Source organism: Pygoscelis adeliae, unplaced genomic scaffold (assembly GCF_000699105.1).
Source record: "Pygoscelis adeliae isolate BGI_AS28 unplaced genomic scaffold, ASM69910v1 Scaffold130, whole genome shotgun sequence".
NCBI classification, from domain to species: Eukaryota; Metazoa; Chordata; class Aves; order Sphenisciformes; family Spheniscidae; genus Pygoscelis; species Pygoscelis adeliae.
In genome coordinates this window covers 4,632,660-4,637,913 of record NW_008824031.1, presented here as the reverse complement: position 1 = coordinate 4,637,913, position 5,254 = coordinate 4,632,660, and the positions used below count along the sequence as shown (strand labels likewise).

The following is a 5,254-nucleotide window of genomic DNA, read 5'->3' as shown; positions in this document are numbered from 1 at the left end:
TGCTGAACACAAACAATTTGTGAGGGTGTGGCTTTTTCAAACCTTTAATGTTAGTAATCAATTAACTTTTCCAAAACTAAAATGGTATGTTCTGCTGGGCAGATAGATGCTACTGTAACTGGTGACATTAGGAGACAGGCCCTTTTTCTAGATGTTTTTTAACCTTTAATGGGAAAGTCCAATTCTGTTTTCTCCTACTGATTTGTTCTCAGCACACTTAAAACAAAGAAGTCTCAAAGCCCTACACCGCAATAAACTCAATAAATTGGTTTCACTGGATTGGGGAAGTTAGAAATCTGTCTTCCATCTCCAGCATGGAGGGCTGCAGTGTTCCTCAGAAAAGATGCTTATCAACCCCTTGATGCTGCTGTTGCAGCTCCAGGGCAAAAAACTTCAAGACTCTTACTCCAAACAAACCAAAAGATTATCAGGTCTGCGTGAAAGATTCCTGACTTTAAAGTCTTTTTATCATTGTTTGCCTGAAGTAATAATAAACACCACCACAACAATGAAAGACCGGTAAGATGATGTGGGTCTAGAAAAGGATTTGGGGACACGGTTTGTCAGAATTCTATATTCAGTTAGCTTGCTTTGAGGCAAAAAATAAATTATTTACAGTTTCAGGGGTTTTTTTATATTCCTACAACATATCATTTTATGTTCTGTAAATCAAAACTTTAGTTTTCAGTGTCTTTTTAGTATACATGTTAGTGTTTGCTAGCCGTACTGGGAGGCTGAGATCACCTCAGGTCTTCCAAGACGGAACAGGGTTTTAAAACTTCTTAGGGTTAGAAGTAGGCTTATGGTAGGACTGAAAGAAAATAAATCCTTTGTTACTCAAAGTGACATTTGGGGGGCAGGCAGATTGTTAAAACTGCCTAAGAAGCAGACCCACAAGCAAAGTCATAAATCTTAACAAGCTGTCAGAATTGCACAAAACAAAGGTTTTACTCCATTTATAGTTTACTGCTATTGTTTCAAACCCCATCTGTGAAGTCAGGGGACTTAGACATGTATGGGCTTTGGGAGAATTGCAGCTCAGGAACCTTCTTACTTTTACTTTTCTATACACTTGTCTTCAGTAGTTTAGAATTAGTCATGTTCCGTATATAGACTGAATTTCCTAGTGGCATACAGCTCCCGCTATTTTTGTCTAAATAATTTGTGAAATACGGACCAATTAAGCCTCTAAATAAAAATATTTAGAAAGTTAAGCACTGACACTCCAGGTCTAGGAATGAAAGAGAGCTCTTTTATTTGAGCACAGTGACAACCACGTAGGGGTAACCCCCACACTAGCGAACTGCCAGGCCAGGCAATGAATGTATATGAAACTTTATTTATTTATGGATATTAATGCCGTATTCAACAAGCTCTTATTTAGTGTGTACAACTACAAGAAGGATGAATCGCGTGCAAAGTTTAACCCTCTATTCATTGGATGATATTCTTATTTGAAACCACTGTTACTAAGGTTTTAGGTCCAATAGTAACACACTGTAATTTCACATCATTAAAGACTGGCATAAAGGTACTCAAGACTAAGCAAAAAAAGCCACCGCACCCCCAAAACAGTCCAAATATTTAATAATGTGCAAAATAAGTGATTTAGAAGTGCTTGAGCAATGAAAATGTCCTCCAAGGATATGTAGTGGCTAAGACCTCAACAACGGCGTGCCTGAGATTCAGTTTGAGAGCCACTGTGTGTGGCAGTGTATATAGCCAGAAATGCATACCAGAAAGAAGGTTCAGAATAAGACTTTACATTAAAAAAACAGGGATATTTAAACCCCGCTCCCTCCACGCCATAGCTGTAGAAGACGGACACATCAGTTTAAAACTAAAAAGGAAAAGAACTTCATAGGTCTTTTTAGATCTTTATTTGAACTAATACATTTGGGAATAAATTAAGACTGAGAGAAACAGAAGTGTTCACCTGGGCTATACTTACTAGGTAACTCTCCCGTGATGAGGCTTATCTGTCATCTACAACAAAGTAACACTTTTGCTGTTAATGAAGACAGCCCCTAGCTCAGAAAGTAAAGGCAGTTAAAAGCAAAAAAGCAATTTTATACATTACATCAACAAACCAGGGATAAGGAGTTTGCCAGTTCTGAGATCAGCTCAGTTGTGGGTTTCGCAGGGTGACTTCACCGGCTTAATCTCTCCCTGTGTGTCCCACCATCCCCCCCCCCGCTTTGTGAAACGTGATCGCCGGCCAAAAGAAGAGCTTAAAAGCCAAGACAGAAGTAAAATTCTGGCTTTAAGCAGGTTTCCCATTGTTCAGTTATATTAAAAACTTACAGTCTAAGGTGACTACCAGCTAGCCCTTTAAACACTGCAGGACTATAAAAAGGGTTAATTCTTACACGCATACATACACAACAAGTTATGCAATGTCTTTTTTTTTTGTTTTTAAAGACTGGTTATAGTGTTAGTTTTTCCACATACAGTGGTGACTGTGCCAGCTAGTAACACAAACATTAGTATTTTCTCTAACAAAAAATAGATAAATGCTTATAACACCTTCTAATAGGTATGAAAATATAGTGTGCCACCCTGGAATTCATAAAACATTTAAAGTCATCCGGAAACAAACTACGTGCTCTATTGTAAAGCAAGATGCTTTTTCTAAAGCCAACACATCTATTTTGCATTAATACGTCTGCTAGAACTAGCACGAGAGCCCCAGTTTTGCAGACACTTAAATGTTTAGTTTCATGCACTAGAAGCTGTTCCACTTTAAAACCAAAACCAGCCCCACACATGCTTAACTTTAGTCTGAGCGTAGAATTTTAGCAGTTTTGCTGGCTTCAGTGAAATGACCCATCACCTTAAGTTAAGCATGTAAAACTTGCCAGGATGGGGGTGAGAGAAAAAGACAGCTGGCCCTGTACCACCATAAAAAAAAAGTGCAAGTCTGGATAATACCATTCCTGAAAATATATACTAGAATTCAACCCAATTACTTAACAGTCAAATTTACCATACTCTGAGAAACATACATACAGTTTTTACTATTTGAGCAGCTTGCACTTGACTGGCAAGGACTAATATCCACTAGCTAGGAAAATCTGTATTGAATTAACCATGTGCTAGAACACAGAATATAGCGATGACCTCGGTAACACTATCAGCCCTTTGCATATCTAAATTCAGCAAGGCAGAGGTATTCCAAATATAGCTCTAGCGGATGGCATGCTGTTTACTGCAGTCAAGTGATCTGGTGTATTAATTGAGCAGGGAATATACTGGCATCCCTTCTTCCATTATTCCAGCGCGAGACTTTGGATAAGGCTGCCCAAAAGTGACTTAAGTTGTCATCCCATTCTGAAAAATGGGCTTGGACCCCTGGGAGTCCTGGCTGAAGGGCCCTCCAGGAGATTTCAAATCTTATCTTTGAACTGGTCTTAGCTACCCTTAGTATGCATAATACATACAGCTAAGCAACTATCAGAAAATCAATTTTAACTTGGAAAGTTATAAAAATATATAATAATACTTAAAGGGAGGAAAAAGGCCCCAGACAAGCTTCATGCTGTGGATTTTTATCCACTTACACCCTTTGGCTGGTGTAACAAATTAATGCTTGAGGAGTAAGTAGCAGAGCTTGAGGGGAAAACAAAACACAAATTTTCAACCTAGCAACAAAGTAGGTTTCAGTTTGAGCAGGGAGAGGCAGTTTTAGCATTTAGTGATCAACAGCTGCAGAGAAGCAAGCTTAGAACAAAATTAAGTTAAATGTAAGATCGTATTTTCAAATACAATGTCATGACTGGCCCGATGAACTTCTAGTTTAGGCTAATGTTTGTCATGTTACTGGGTTGAATCATACATACAAAGAATTTTTTCACTTCTGAAGAGCTGGAGACCGCAAATCTATAAACAGTGGTTGAGGAGGCTCGCTCCAAGCTTTCCAGCACAGATTTATGCTCCTACAGTGTCTGGGGATTTTTTTTTCCTTCCCCACTCCTTAGAAAAACTTCAAGTTTTCCACCTAGAGACAAAGGTATTTCATAATCAACCCACCTTAACAGTGTCAAATGGGTGTCCTACCACCACTCCGGCAGCACCTGAAACAAAACAAATGCCATGGTTATGACTCATAGTTTGCTTCCCGCGTCTGGGGCTACAGTAGCCCAAGCACAACCACCAGCCAGAGGTGTAAGTGCGCAGCGTTTCTGGCAGGCCAGCTAAAAGGCACGCTATCAAGCCAGAAGGTAAGAGATCTACAGTTCATTCCTTCAGGCCAGTACTAGCTGCCTTTATGCTCCCACGCTGCTTCTAAGGCCCGGGCGAGGGTCGAGATGTGTGACTACAGAGCGTGCCGCGTCATACGGGATGTTCAGCAGTGATCCCTGGCCTCAGCCCAAGGCAAGTCCAGTGGGCAGAAACTGCAGATTTCCTCTGAAGCAAAATACTTCATGGACGTGCCACTCTCTGGAGGCATAGAAAACCTAGAAGCTTCTCTAAAGGCAGAAGAAAAGTCCTGCTCTCTGCCCACAGCCTTTCCAGATGTGATGGTAGCACCTGCAGACGGATGATGCATTACGAAAAACCTTTGCTTTATTCTAGCGTCAAAGGACTTTTTAGAAGTTACATGCAGGCCTGTTAGTTATACTAATCTGAATACGTGCATTTTGCACTGAAAAACACAAGTACTGGCTGAAGCAAGGGATCCTCTAGCTCGCTACTTCTGTGACCAAGACTGGAAGTTCAATCCATTTATGACCACCGACAGCGAGAACTACGAGTGCTTCGGTGCACCTTCTCACATTTGCAGAAAGAGAATCTCTCTCCCTCTCCCCGAGAAGATGTGGCAGAAATACAAAGCCCGCTCTAGGATGGAGTAGTCCAGGTTGTTCAAGGCCAGCACAGCGGCAAGATAGTTCAAGTCACAAAAATAGCGACATTCAGCATGAAAAGACCAGCGGCACAACTGACCATGCGGGATCCCTGGCAAGCAGGGGTCACTAGGATGAAGTCATAGAGAAGCTAAAAAAAAATAAAAATAAAAATAAAAAATCTTTGCCAGGTTGGCAAGGAGAACAGCAAATGCAAATAACGGAAAAGATGTGAGAATAAATCTCCTGAACGCAATTTAACAACTGCTAAAAATAGGAGAAGGCAGGCCGTGAGCAGATGCACGGCGAGCAGACGTCTCCTCCTCTTCGTGTTAAAGCTCTCCGCTAGAAATATTTTCAGGTCAGAGGGGTCCCTGAGCCCGCCGCCGCCCCTCTGCTAACCCCGGGAG

At 41.0% G+C, this 5,254-nt stretch overlaps 1 protein-coding gene across 2 annotated transcripts in view; it reads right to left on the bottom strand.

Annotated features, from left to right (window-relative positions):
• SLC25A29 (solute carrier family 25 (mitochondrial carnitine/acylcarnitine carrier), member 29) overlaps positions 1-4,991 on the bottom strand; it is an 8,692-nt gene extending 3,701 nt beyond the window's left edge. Inside the window, exons 1-3 of one of the 2 annotated variants that reach the window (XM_009328106.1) lie at positions 4,776-4,991; positions 4,030-4,073; positions 1,952-1,986 (exon numbers count right to left, since the gene is read on the bottom strand). The gene's annotated coding sequence lies outside the window, so the exon portion shown is untranslated. The remainder of the gene's footprint in view (positions 1-1,951; positions 1,987-4,029; positions 4,074-4,775) is intronic. The other variant, XM_009328098.1, reaches the window with a different exon arrangement.
• Positions 4,992-5,254: the final 263 nt, after the last annotated feature.